The sequence below is a fragment of the Protopterus annectens genome, chromosome 9.part0 (assembly GCF_019279795.1).
Source record: "Protopterus annectens isolate FY-2018-M chromosome 9.part0, PAN1.0, whole genome shotgun sequence".
In the NCBI taxonomy this organism is placed as follows: Eukaryota; Metazoa; Chordata; order Ceratodontiformes; family Protopteridae; genus Protopterus; species Protopterus annectens.
In genome coordinates, this window is record NC_056743.1 from 553,134,184 (window position 1) to 553,149,732 (window position 15,549).

Below are 15,549 nucleotides of genomic sequence, written 5' to 3' on the forward strand. Positions count from 1 at the left end.
CCAAAGATATTTAAAAAGAAATAGAGACAGAGGCATCCAGGTATGGAAAATTTCACAATTAAAAAAATATGATCACAAAGAGGAATGTAGAACAAAATATTAGACAAGCAGAAGATAAAAACATAGAAGCTGAAGTTATAGAATAGAATATTTGCAAAGGGAAGGGTTGAGTGTAGGAAGTGTAACACAGATTATATCACAGCATGATGGAACAATGAATCCTCAAAGTAAGGAGAAACAAGAGGAACAGCAGACATCTGAAGAAAAAATATGGCATGGGAAAGAAAAAGATTCAATATGGTGCAATATTTATGCAAATGAGAAAGCAAAACTAATCAATACAAAAAAGAGCAACACCAAGATATTTGAGGAGAAATACAGGCAAAGACATCCGGGTATAGAAAATTGTCCAATTCAAAAAAATAAGAAAACAAGGAGGAAAAGTAGAAAAGAGATTAGTAATGGAGAAGTCAAAGAAATAGAAACTGAGGTTATGGATTAAATGCAAAGTGAATGATTCAATGTAGAAAATTTTATTCGATAACAGGATTGAGCAATGGACACCCAAATTAAGGAGAAACTAGTGGAGCAGGAAGCTTCTAATCAGTTCACATATGAAGATACTTTGGAGCCTCCCATATGAAACCAGTACAAGGGTTCAGTTGGAGCTATACAGCAATTGAAAGAATAGAAATCTGTGGCAACTCTGACACAGTCAATGTTGTGGAGTGATAGGCCAGTGAGTTCTCATATGAAACATCAATGGATGATACTGGGCAAAACTGAAGAGAACGTGGCACAGGAAGATGCTGCAGAACTTGCTATAGAATGCCAGCAGAAAATGGAGAACAAAGAATATGCCCTCAGTTTAGAATAAAATAAGCTAAGAGAAGAGCTGTTTGATTTAATAGAGATGAATAGACATATTAAGATCACTGAAAGAAAGAAATAGACTGCAGAAGGACAATAAAACCCAAAACGTTTGAAGTCTGATAAACCAAATGAACATAGTAATTAGGATTGTCCATAGAGATTCATGCGATATAACAGAAGTAAATATCATATATTACTGTGCAGCCAAATTAATAACAAATAAAGTCCTACCACAAGAACACAGGGTAGTAAGCAAAAGGATGGGGAGCATACCTCTCAACCTGGAAACATCAAAAATCTGGACAAGGCCCATGAAAAAAAGGTACAAATCTGTGCGCTGATTAACATACAATTTGCATGCATAATTAACTAACCACACCCACTCCAATGGGATTGTGGGATATCAACTTTCAAACACAAACTGAAAAAAGGACAACCAAAATATGGCACCAGAATCCCCCTGCAGCCATTCCAATGTCCCGTTACCTGGCTATTTTGCCCCATTTACCATAAACACTAATGTGTGCATAAAGTGTGCATGCTGCTTTACTTCTACGATTATTTTGATTTTATTTTTACATTTTATAGCACAATGCACAAACACTAATAGATATTTGCTAAATAAAGCAACAGTGTCTCACAATGAAAACAGACTTGGCATTAAAACTTCTCAGACCTTAAGATTTTTTAACTACTATTCATAATATGTAATACTGAATCATACAGATTCATTAAAACAACTGTTTTACGTATAAATTACAATCTAACTATCATGTAAACCTCCTAGCTGAGGTCACTAGTGAAATTCTTGTTTTACTTCAGAAAATTCACATTTACTTATTCTGTCAGCTTCTCAGATGAATGCTACTAATATCTTAAAAGGTGCATTGTTTTATTCATACTTTATTCTGGACGTTTTTTTCCCAGTTTGCAGGGGTAATTGTCTTTTAAATACTGCATCTTTTTGGTTGCTACTTTTAAGGGATGTTATTCTCAGTAGGACTACCTGGTTACCCAAAACAAAAAAACTTCATTGTCAATGTGCTGTGCTATGTGCAGTATAAGGCTATAATAACTGAACAGAATGACTAGATTGTAAACTGCGAAAGCAATGCAGGTATGATCACAGTGAAATGAAGCACCTTGTGAAAACCCAAGTATACTTTGAAAGTGGAAATACTGCCAGATACTTCTACATCATTTAATTAAAATATTGTATTTCTGCAATTTTATACCATACACTTTGTAATATATCAGAGCAAATGAAAAACTTAAATAGAAAACTTGAGCCTATAAAGGCTCAAATGTAGGAATGCTAGAAGCATACACTATGGACACTATGATGTATATGCTTCCCACCAGGTACGTCAACTGTAATCTTTACAAAAAAATAAGGACATTTTCTTCCCTCCCCATCCAATACTGAAATGCACAGACTGCAATCAACATGATTATTTATCTTTTTTTTGTGTACAGAAAAATAAAACAAGAAGAGTTTAATACAGGCAGAATGAAAATGGATTTTAAATACAAAACAGAAGAAGCAAATAGAAATAAGGTAAATAGCAAACATGAAAATAAATGGTTATACTGAGTGAATGATCTACCCTAAAATGCCACATTCTATGAAATTCCTTGTTTTTATTAGTAATTATATAAAAAAGGTAGAATACATTTTTATACCCCAAATCATGCCTCGTTCTTATCTAATCTGTTCACAGTAAAATAGGATAGGACAGTAAAAGAAAACTTGCTTTTTGTAATTAATGCTGTTAGGGACCCTTTTTCTTTGAATTTCTAGGTTAACATTAAATAGATATGAGCTACAGATTTAGATGTAGTGGGATAAAATAAGTAAATGAAGGAGAAGGAAGCCCAAACAAAATAATGTGCTGCTTTATTGGGAGAGACAAAGTTTGCGGATTACCTGCACTGATAAGAATGAATTGTTTCACAGAATGTTTTCAGACACATCCCAGACCACTAGGGGAGGCAAATTCAGTATAGTTAAATAATTAGCATATTTTTAAGAAAATGGAGTACATTAAAAAGCCTGCAGATTTAACATATACTGTGATTTAAGAAAAGGATTAAACAATTTGGAACTGCAAAGACACAATGATAACCACTGAACCATCATAGTACCTCGAATATGAAGCAGAGTAATAACTACAGCTTCCTATTCTACATGAAGCTTTACCACATGCTTGTTTTAATTGCTTCCTCTAATTCAAACACACTCTAACTTAATAAAGACGAAAGTAAAGTCTACTTTTCAAAATATCAGACTCAAGCAATATGTTCTCATATTTTCTTTCTTATGTATACAAATTGACTTAAATGCTTTCCAAGACATGTGAGTCATGATATGTTTATAAGCCAGGATTAGTTTCTGAGATATTATTATCACATCTGAGCTTAATGTTACAGTGAAGGAACAGAGTAACCGAGTAAGGAACCAGTGACTCTTCAGACTTTAAATAGCAACAGGCACCTCACAACAGTAACAAACTCCCACAGAGCAGAGTGCAGAGCAGATAAAAAATGGCATTAAAATATAAATCAATCAATAAATAAATGCAGCAATTAAGCTCAGTGTCCCATTCAGCTCCAGAAAATAAATCCATGATCACCAGCACATGCTGCAGACCTCTAACAATCGGCTTGGCATCACAACAGTGGTGAGAATGAATAACAATTAGGTTTATAGGGTCATAGATTAGTACTAGACCAACTTCCCCTGTAGGCCATTTTAAAATAAGCAAGTTACCCTATGTGAGGATCAAACTCTGTACCTTATGTCTTTAAGGTATACACCTTAATCATTAAGCCAACTTCCTGACTCTCTTATTTCTCATAAAAAAACTGATGTAGTGGCTGCTCGATGTATTTTTGGGCATTAATCAGCCTGCCAATAACTGCAGTGGTGGTGCTGCGGTAGCGTTGTCGCCTCACAGTAACACGTCCTGTTTGATTCTCAGCTAAAGTGTCTTCTGTGTGGAGACATGCGTGAATGGGCGTACCTTCATTGAAGGTTGTGCGTCAGGCCTGGCAAGCCGGTACATAAAAATCTACTGCCAATCATTAGTGGACCGGAGTTCCGCTGTGGCGACCCCTAACCGGGAAAAGCCGAAAGATACAACAACAATCAGCCTGCCAATATATCTGCAGCCAGTTGCAGAAGCTGCTAAACTCACAATCCCTATTGCCATCTTCTTTGCAGGTAATTTTTTCTCTCTCACTAGTGCAGATTGCTCATCTCTATCTCCACATTAAAATTATATTATTGCCTTTAAAGTCCATCCTTTGCCATAGCAGCAAGCATAGGCAGTTGCATTGTCTTATACTTGCCAAGAAAACAAGTAATTAAGACTTATGGGGGGGTGTTAATTTGCAACTGGGTTGTGAGAAGACAATTTAACAACTAAGCCAGTAGACAGAATTACAGTATGGGGTTGGGAGGGAGGAATTTAAAGTACAGTGATTTTTTTTTTTTTTGTAAAGCTTCTGATTTGTGACTAACTGACATGTATTTTATGCTACCTCCACTTACTAGTGTCTGATTTATGTTTTTTTCTTTGTTTGCTTTTGTTGTGGACATACTAGGCTCCCCAGCCAGCACCAGGCCCTAGGCATGCCTAGGTTGTTTTGTTCTGGATCCAGCTCTGACAGCAAGTGAAGCATGTCTGCTTATTTTGCATTGTGTCATCAATGAGGACTCAGTCCTTTTCAAGTCTCACTCTTAGTTAGGGTATTTATTTATGTATTCATTTATTAACAGTGTGTGTGTGTGTGTGTGTATACTAACGAGCATTAGTTCGTTGTACAACCAAACATCTAGAGAGTAATGCAGGCAGTCATACAACAAGACAGGAGTGTAGACAGCAGTATTTACTAAATAGTATGACACGGTCAATGACATAACAGCTAGTATCAGTATCCTGTAGATTAACAAAACAGAATCCATAAAAATTGAGGAGATATGTCATCTTTGGGTTGTTTTACTTCGAAGTATTTATACATATATTTCATTAATTACTCAAGTACTATCTGGCCCCAAATCTTCTCTGCTGGGTTTTGATATACCAACAGCTTTGTCCAAGCATTCATTATGTTCTTCTTAGTTGCATTTATGAGCATTCAGAAAGCACAAGTGTTCCAATGACATTGTTTAGTTGTTCTTTGACTTAATTTTAAACAATTATTCACCTATCATAAATGCACAAATGCATACACCTACACAGACATGCATATGCACGGTGTTCTCATAAAAGAATGTTTTCTTCATTCCTTGAAGGGGGAGGCAGCAAATAAAGAGGCAGTCCAGACTGAATGTAATACAATCTCCTCTCTTATCTGACAGACTTAAGGCTGCAGTGAGGCTTCTTGGTTCCTCTTCACATTGCTGTTCGCACACACACACACACACACACACACACACACACACACACACACACACACACACACACACACACACCACTTACCTCTAAATAAAATGTAAGCGAGCTTCTTCGTTAATAAACTCCCCACATTCCTCCTCGTAACAAATCTCTGAGCTTCTTCATTAAACTGCACACAGCAAGCTTCTTGTAAATAAACCCCCCCCTTCTTCATTACATGCACACACAGCGAGCTTCTTGTAAACATAATCCCCACACTTCTCGCGTAACCCCTTTATGGCTCTGGTAACTCCCTCTCGCAAAAGCATTTGAACCAGAGCCGGAAATATGTGCTACTTATGTCCACAGAGCATTCTGACAGGCTGGTGGTGCTGACATCATTGTGCATGTGATGACATCAGAACACGAAGCGCGAAAGTTAAAAAAAAAAAAAAAAGTGAATAAATCAGAAATGAAGGGATGTCACTCGGGAATCATGGCACCCCATTATTTGGGCCCAAAAACTCAGTAAAAACTAAGGAATATGGAACAGTTGAGACGTCTGATGGGGAGAAATCAAATGCCATCATGTAATTTGTGCTTGCAGTACTTCCTTTCGTCACACCAAAATCTGTGTGTGTGTGTGTGTGTGTGTGTGTGTGTGTGTGTGTGTGTGTGTGTGTGTGTGTGTTAGGTACTTGGACAAACGCAAAGCACTGGTTGGACAGACAGAGTGTTGGAGGACTTGGCTTGGAACCCTGGCTAAGGAATCAACTCCATAGCTGTGCCATTGGGGCGTCTTATTGGGGATTTGGAGAAAGACAGAGGAACTAGCCCACAGACTGACTGTCTTGCCTGTGTGAGAGCTGCAACTGAAGATTCTGTTTGTGTAACTGTTATTCACCGAGCGAACACCCCCTGCTGTTAACAGTGGTGAGGACTGATGTTCTGTCATTACTTTCACAGAGGTGGGGCATCACATATTGGTTGGCAGTGGTGAGATATCCACAACATATATTGGCTGGCAGTGGAGGGATATCCACATCACAGAAGTATCGAATACAGAAAACTATAAAGCAGCTAAGACAAGAAGGATCACTGTTAGAAGAGTATAGAAGAGGGAATAGATCAACAAAATGCTCAGAAAGATAAATGTGCAAACAGCAATGTGCAGTATTATAAGAGATCTGGATTTATCATGCACCATCGCAAATAATAAACTAAAACCATCAGCACAGGCAAAAAAAGATAAATATAAAGGAAAAGAACAAAATAAACAACTTATTGATGACCCAAAAAAGTTTTATAGAGAATTGGGAAACAAGGTAAAAGGAATTGAAAGATCACAAAAAAGAAGAAATAGATACATTTTGGAGAAATATCTATGAAGATCCTGTGAACATACCACATATGTTAGAGGGATAGAAGTACAAGAAAGAATAAGAAGTTCAAATGTACAGGATATGAAATGTAATAAAGTAATAGCCAGAGAGCTTGAAACAAAGGTAAGAAAAGCTTCTAACTGGAAAACCCAAGGCTAAAAGTATTAACATCTGTGCACAAACATTTAGCCATAAAAAAGAACTATTTCTATGCGCACCCCAGACAGACACGAGCCTGGTTAATAACAGGAAAAACAATGTTACAACTTAAGAGTGAACCTGCAAGCTACAATAAACACTATAGACCAATAACTTGCCTTCCAACATCATATAAAATATACACCAGAACTGATGCCAAAAGAGTTTATAGTAATTTAGAAGAAAACTCAATTATGGTAATAGAACAAACGTTTAACAAAAGAAAGTCATATGGAACAAAGGATTATTTGTTGCTTAATAGTCATAGTGGAGAACTGTAAAAAGGGGAAGAATCTAAGTATGGCATGGATAAGACTAGAAAAAAGCATTTGACAGTATCTCACATACATGGATATGAGTGCTTAAAATGTGTAAGATACACCCTACACTTATAAACTACACAACAGTGAACATGAAACACTCTGTCACTGTTGCTCTTTTGCCTTGCCCTTAACCCATTAAACTGTCTGCTTAACAGATTAGGTTCATGGCTATAATTTGGCTCACAGAAAGCAACAAAGTGTGAAGACTTCTCATCTTCTCTTTGTGGATGACTTAAAACTGTATAGCTCATCAGATGAGGAACTGAAAGCACAATTGCAAGTCGTCCAAACTTTTTCAGATGATATAAGAATATCATTTGGTGTTGATGAATGTGCAAAAGCAACGTTTAAAGCAGAAAAGCTGCAGCACCAGGAAAATATCAGTTTCAGACAGAATTTAAGCAAGAGGGAGTGCATAAATACTTGTGAAAAGATGAAGGATAAACAATAAAACATGAACAAATGCAAATAAAACTTACTAAGGAATATTTTTGATGACTTAAATTAATCCTGAAAACAGTGTTGACATCTAGGAACAAAGTATAAGCTATAAACCAATTTGCTCTTCCTATCCTAACTTATAGTTTTGGAGTGATTGACTGACCCTAGTAGTTGTTGGACAGATTCTACAAGAAAAGAAGAAAGATGCTTTATGCTCATCAAATGATTTATAAAAATCACTGCATACCAAGATTATATATTCCCCATTCCGAAGGAGGTATGGGCCTTCTTGAAATTGATCACATGTGTAGATCTGCAGTCATGGGGCTTATCTGCTGACCTGACAAGACGTCTTCCCTGCATAGTCTAGCAGAAGCATATCAGTGTCAAGCGGAAATGGAAATCAAACCAGAAGTAGGTAAAAATCAGACAGCAACTGTGGGCACCAAAAGAAAGAATATAAGATGAAGGATCAGATGAGAAGGCAAGAAATGTGGAAAATGCATAAATATAGTTGCAAGTATAGCAAACTCCTGGAACAACCACTTGTTGAACAGAATCAAACACAGGAATGGTTAAGGAGAGGTGAATTCAAACCAAAAGATGAAAGGTTAATATTGGCGGCCTAAGATACTGAACTACATACACATTGGTTTACAAAGGCCATTGAACATGTGGGAGAAACATTTTGTATAATAGAACTGAAAACATTTGCACATCTTGTTGCTGGTTGTGCTATATTAATGTCAGAAGGACTGTATACTGAAAGGCATAATAATGTGGCAAGAGTGTGTCACTGGGGATTGTGCAAACATTATAATACTGAAGTAGCTGAAAAACAGTGGCAACCTGAGCCACAAAGCATCATAGAAAATGATGAAGTCTATATCATATGGGATCACCCATTACCAACACTTCAAAAGACAGATGCAATACAATTAGATATCGTGGTTAATGAAAATAAGACAAAAGTAGCATTGAACACTGAAATCACTACAACCATTGACTACAGTGTCTTGCATACAGAGAAGTGATATAATAGCCAAGGAGAGGATAACAATCTCTGACAGAATGTAAAAGGGGGGATAAAATGTATGAAAACATTTTTGTACTCATCATCAAACGAGCAACTGATATGAGTTAAAACTGGAGAGATATGAACATTAAGAAAAAAGCAAGGAGAGAGGAACAAGCAAGGAGGTGGTTTGTGAGGAAAAAGCTCAAGTCTTATCTGAAAAACATTTCAGTAAATGGTACAACACAATAGAAACTAAGATAAAAAGGGTTAACATGACAAACCTGGAAGTGAGGTGAGAGGAAAGAAGTAATTCTCTCAACACAGCTGGTTGTGTTGGAGTCTGTTGATTCATTTGGTGAACAAAGTTGGGAAAGGATGGAGTGAAGGAAGGAACAGAGAAATCTAAAGCATGAGGTGGAAGGAATGAGCATAAAAAGGTAGAAACACATAAAATAAGAAAGGACCTAAAGTAAATTGGTAATACAGCCAGTAAAGTACAAGGAGGTAGAACTGGAAAGTGATACACAAATATATAAGAAATGGAAAAGAAGAAAAAGCAGCTAAAAAGAAAAGAGCAGATCAAAAGTAAGACATGGTTGTGAACCAAGTCATGAACAAAGAGAAGTCATTTCGGGATAAGTAAAGCAACCTGAAGGACTAATTCGGGTAATAGGTACCCAACAATAACTTCACCACAGATAATACGTAACACAATGTTAGATAAAACATGAGGCAAGACAGTGAAAGATTGTTGCTTTAGTTTGCATCAATGTGGAAAAAGTTATATGTACAACTTGAGAGTAACAACAAAAAAGGAGGTGAAGACTTCTGAGCTTAAGTCCAAAAAATCACTTCATTAAGCGCTTTTGTCCTTAGTACAACAGGACTTCTTCAGGACAACTCTTCACAACAACTACTCACTTTTATATAGTAATCAGTTAATTAACTAATTCCATCCCCCCACTCAGTCACCATGGAGACTGTTTAACCTAGTACCACACACCACCTAAAACCTTAAAAACAGCTGTTACAACAAATTATTAAGTATGAATAACCATTGCATACATAAAATACATTCCTAACTAGATAAACTATAACCAGTGATATATAAAAAAATATTTGTTTTAAAAACAACTTTTTTATTTTGTTTTATTTTTTATTTTAAATAAAAAGCAGCTCTTAGTTTTAAAATACTAGACAAAGAGGTGGTTTCATTCAGATCAGGGTATACAGTGGCATTACTTCTTAACTGCCATCTAAGTTCTTTTTATTCCAAAAAAAATCATCCACTGGTCCACCTCACTGCCACAGGTTTACCTGATCAATAAGTAAAAATTTGAATCTATGAAACTTTTTTTTTTCATATATGCTTGTATAGTGCATTCCTTCCATCTTTTTTCGGAATGTCGTAAAGGTGTTAAACTCTTTTCCTCAAACCAAGCTTAGTCTTACCTATGTAGAATGCTCTGCAATGCACAGAGAGCCAAGTATACTATCCGCTTACTTCCACAAAAAAATTTCCTTGGAATATCTATCTCACCATAATTTTCTATCACCACAGATGTCCCTTCCCAAATGTATGGGCTCCAGAAATAGTGGCCACATTTAGCCATCTTTCCATGTTGCAAGTCCTTTACTAGTCTTTTCAGTAGAGTCTTAACACACAAATCTTTTATGTGCACAATGGTAGGCCTTTTAGCCACAACCTCCAAATGTTCATGTTCCACCCCAAAAACCCTCCAGTTCCTTTTGATAACAGATTTTAACCCAAAGAAATCATTATATGTCAAAATGAGGGCTCTGCTATACTCATGCACATCTTCCTCTCCATGTGCATAACTAATCACCACCTTATCCCTAAACCCTAATAGTGGTGTAAACTGTCCTGTCCTTCTTTTCTTATTAACTTCTGATAAAATGTCCAACAAAAAGGGTTCATGGTATCCTCCCAAACTAAACATATTCATGAATTTGTCGCATTCCAGTTGAAATTCAATGTAATCTGTGACTATCCTGACCAGTCTTACATATTTCCCCTTCACAAGGGCCTTCTGATGAATAGGGTGTGTACTGTCAAAATGGAAAAAAGAATTGGAGTATGTAGGTTTATGATAGATTGTTGATTCAAAACATTTATTTTATTTTGACTAACAGTAATATCAAGGAAATTTACTGAATCAGTCTGAACATCCATCAGGAACTTCAAAAAATCAGAGGTGGTGTGCAAATAATCAAAATATTCCTGGAAATTATCCTCTCCTTCAGTCCATACAAAATTCTGTCATCCAAAAGCTGTCCATAAAACACCCAGCTATCCTTGAATTTGGAATTAATGACAAATTGGGTCTCCCAATAAGCAAGAACTGCACTAGTAAACATGAGGGAACACATCACCCCCATGGCTACCCCATGTCTTCTGTCTAAACTGGTTTTCAAATACCAAAAAATTGTTTTCTAAAACCATGTCCATAAAAAATTATCAACTTACTAACCAACCCTTTAACAAGGTTAATAAAACAACAAAGATATTCATAGAACCATTCAATACCCAATTCATGGGAAATGACAGAATGCAGGTCCTCAATGTGTACTGTAACAAATATCACACCCTCACTGAACATCTCATTAGAAAATCCCATGAATCCTTCAAATGGCAGCCATCATTCTCAAATACATTTTTGGGGTGAAAGTCAATATACTTGGCCAGACAAAAGGTTCTAGATGCTTTTGCATCACAATAGGATGCATTGGCGAATCAGCTAAACTCTTGTGCATCTTTGCGATACCAAAGATGGTGGGGATCCTGGGGTTATGGACCACCAACAAATTAAATTAGTCAACAGTAATCGAATTCTCAAGTAACATTTCTTCCAACGTCAAATCTATATTTCTATAAGCTATTTTCAATTAGGTGACTGAAACCTCCTCGTATGCATCTGAATATAAGATATGAAACATTCTGTTTATACAATCATTGGTATCCATAACCACCAAGCTCCCACCCTTGCCAGGTTTTAGTATCTTAAGCAGCTTGTTCTGAATAATCTCATTCAACAAGGTGATTTCTTCATGTATCAAATTTTGGTAGAAGACAGATCTAAAACCATGTTTTAAAAAATCCCTAAAATTAAACTCACATAATCTTTCAAATAATAAAAACATAGGGTGGGGTGGGGGTTAAACACACATGGCCTCCTAATAGTAAAATGCTGAATTGCTTTAACAGTGTTAACATGTCTAAAATAAAATGCAAAATTCAATTTCCTTGTAAATAATTTCAACTGTATTAAAACATCCTCAATTTTTGCATTCCTGTCTGGAACAAAGGTCAGACCATGTTCAAATAAATTTGCCCATGCACTATTAACATCAGCCCCCACTATAAAGTTTAAAGTCTCCATGGTGATTCTGAACAACTGAATATGTATTGAAATTTAATTCACCCACGGTGTCAGTCTCCTTCTCTCTCTCTGGGGAGTGGGATGCTGATACTGCTGAGGGCTTACTTCCAACTGCAAATGTTGGAATCTCTCCCTCTGGTCTATCAATTTGTGAGACTGTCTAAAAATGGGGTGCTTCTAAAGGGGCCTCTCCCCTTACTTCATCCACACTGTGAATGCCTTCATTGTTGTTAAAACCCAGGTTCCCATTATCAGCACTTTTATCAGGTAGATCATAAAACTGATCATGACTATATATAGACTATAATAACCACTGCATACATAAAATACATTCCTAATTAAATAAACCATGACCAGTGATGCATAAAAAAGTACTTACTTTTTAACAACTTTTTATTTTATTGGTTTAATGGTTATTTATACTTAATAATTTGTTGTAACATTTGTTTTTAAGGTTTTAGGTGGTATGTTGTACTAGTTTAAACAGTGTCCATGGTGACTGATCGGGGGGACTGGATTAGTTAATTAACTGATTACTATATAAAAGTGAGTGGTTGTTACAAAGAGTTGTTCTGAAGAAGTCCTGTTGTACCAAGGATGAAAACGCTTAATAAAATGATTTTGTGGACTTAAGCTCAGAAGTCTTCACCTCCTTTTTTGTTGTTCTTTAGTTTGTGGTGTTTTATTTAACTTGGTGTGTCTTGATTGTGTGGCTGAACAAATCAACAATGGGAGAAAGTGGTAAGTGAATTATGCAGTGTTTGAGAGAGAAACTTCAGGAGCACATGGAAGATGTATGAATTTGGTCTGCTTATACAGGAGGCTGTAATATACACACTATAATTACAGGATGGGAAATAAAAGCAAAATAAAATAAAATAAAATATGGGAATAAAATCAAAGTTAATTGGTGAAAAGATATGAAGTCTCTGGGACCCAAGACCATGGGGATATTATCAACATGAGCCTACATAGGAAGGATGTAAGTGCAGGGAGGTATACCCATGCCACCAGCATGCATGCTCCCCATATTTTTAGAGGGACTGTAAGATCACAGTTCTGTAGGCTGAGTCGGTATAACACTGAAAATGATAAATTCTATAAACAACTTGATGACATGCTGACTGATTTTGCCTCCAGTGGGTATAGTGATATGCATGTACATAATGAGAAGATGAAGCTGTTAGAGGACAGGGAGATTTCACTGAAACTGATTTTCTCTAGCTCTATATCTGAGACCAGGGAAGCTGATACTTTCACCACACAGGAAATATCTATAAGATATGTGACTTCATTTAATTTGAAAACACCTTTAATTAAGCAGATTATTAGTAACAACTGGTTAATTCTTATGGCTAGTGATGAGTTGAAAGCTAGTCTAGGCAATAGACCACACTTTGCCTATAGGAATATGAGGACTTTAAAGAGTGTCCTATGTTATAAGGACTTTCCTAATAATACCTATGTTCCCACTTCATCTAAATTTGGTACATATAAATGCCATGGCTGCTCCTGTTGTGAAAATATTTTTTGTGAAGACAGTGACCATTTTGTGCATCCAGTAACTAATAAGAGATTTAAGTTTCACACATTTGCAACATGCATCACTACACACATAGTATATCTAGCCACCTGCGTGGCATGTGATTCCTTCTATGTAGGCAAAACTACACGGAAGTTGAAGGAAAGAATTACAGAACATAAATCAGATATTAGGAGGCACATAGATAGAAATGCACTCTATAAACACATTTTGGATTGTGGAGATGGACATACATTTAAATTTAGGGCTATAGACTCTATACATCCTTCGGTTAGAGGTGGGGATATAAATAATGCCCTTGAAACTAAAGAATATAGATGGATTTTAAGACTGGCTAGTGACTCACCTCCTGGCCTAAACAGTATGGTTAGTATTAAACCTATATTGATTAAGCTTAGTAGAACTAAGCTGTGATTTGATTTATATTTTTCTTACTATTATTCTTTTCTTGTATTTTTTATACATTTTTTAAAAAAATGTTTGTATTTAGAGCTTTTAATATATGCCTTGTTATGCCTTTAATGTGGGTCATATGATTTTGGCTGTCGGTCATGTGACTATCTTGGGACCTATATATATTGAGAATGTACTCATGTATTTTAGTATTGAGAAAGGATTATTTCCGAAAGCTTTGCTCGCTATTAAAGTGTTTTTTTACTGACGTCCTGGTTTTTGTTTTGCTAAATAAAAGCAAAATAAAATAAAATATGGGAATAAAATCAAAGTTAATTGGTGAAAAGATATGAAGTCTCTGGGACCCAAGACCAAAGAGCACCAAAATATTAAAAAGAGGGATAAGAGTATTAAAACTCAGAGTGTGTGTGTGTGTGTGTGTGTGTGTGTGTGTGTGTGTGTGTGTGTGTGTGAGAGAGAGAGAGAGAGAGGAGATTGTATTGGAAAAATAGGCAGAAGATTAGCTGAATTACAGTATAAATGCCAGCCCTAACACTGACAGATCCAGGCCTGGTACAAGAAGCTGTAAGACATCCACACCTCAACACAGCATATGTGAATGACAGCAGCACTGATATGTGCAGTGTTCACAGGGTTATCTGACATTAATATGGTAACAGCCAACATCACATAAAAGTCTAGTCATTATTATGGCATTTAAACAATAATTTCTATATCTATATGATGGAGGATTGTAAGGATATGTGCATATGTATGAATGTGTTTGATTTTTGATTGTATTACATAATCCATCTGTCCATATGTGACCTGTGCACCACCCCAAGACAGAATTAGCAATCACACATACAGTGGTTTGGAGCTGGCTTGAAGAGGGTCATGGAATGACCCAGCTTCACAATGTTTGTATGCATCTTTGAGATGACAAAATCCTCCAGTCTTCTACAGAAAGCATGTTATGCAGAGAGAGTGAAAAAGGGGCTATGTTAATAGTTCACTGCAGTGGGATTCAAATGAAAACAGTGTCAAAAATTGTAAAATTACCATAATATACCACCACACACACACACACACACACACACACACACACACACACTCAGCAGTTGGCTGAGGTCATATTTCAGCATTAGACATGTGTAGTTATGGAAGCTGGATCCAATAAAGTACAAAACTAGCACCACCACATATATCTGACTTTAACTGTGTCACCGTGCACTTTATAGAAGTTGATATCATTATTGTATGCGGAGATGATGATGTATGGATAAGTGTCTGACAAATATATGGAGTCGTATCTCAGTGTATAACTGTCTCCAAAATATTGATTGGATGAACACACACTCAAGTTGCCTACTGTTAGATTAGAACCCCTATCTATCTATTTACTGAAGCTGGAGAACACAGCACTTAACATCTGCAACACAGCACAAGTTTGACTTGGTGTCAGAGTACACTTTACAGAGGATGATTTCATCAATCTGTGTTGGGATAAAAGATGTTAAGAGGAGAGTGTCACAAGCTGCTCTAAAATTGTAACATTGACATCTAACTGAACACAAACACATGCACACACGACTTGA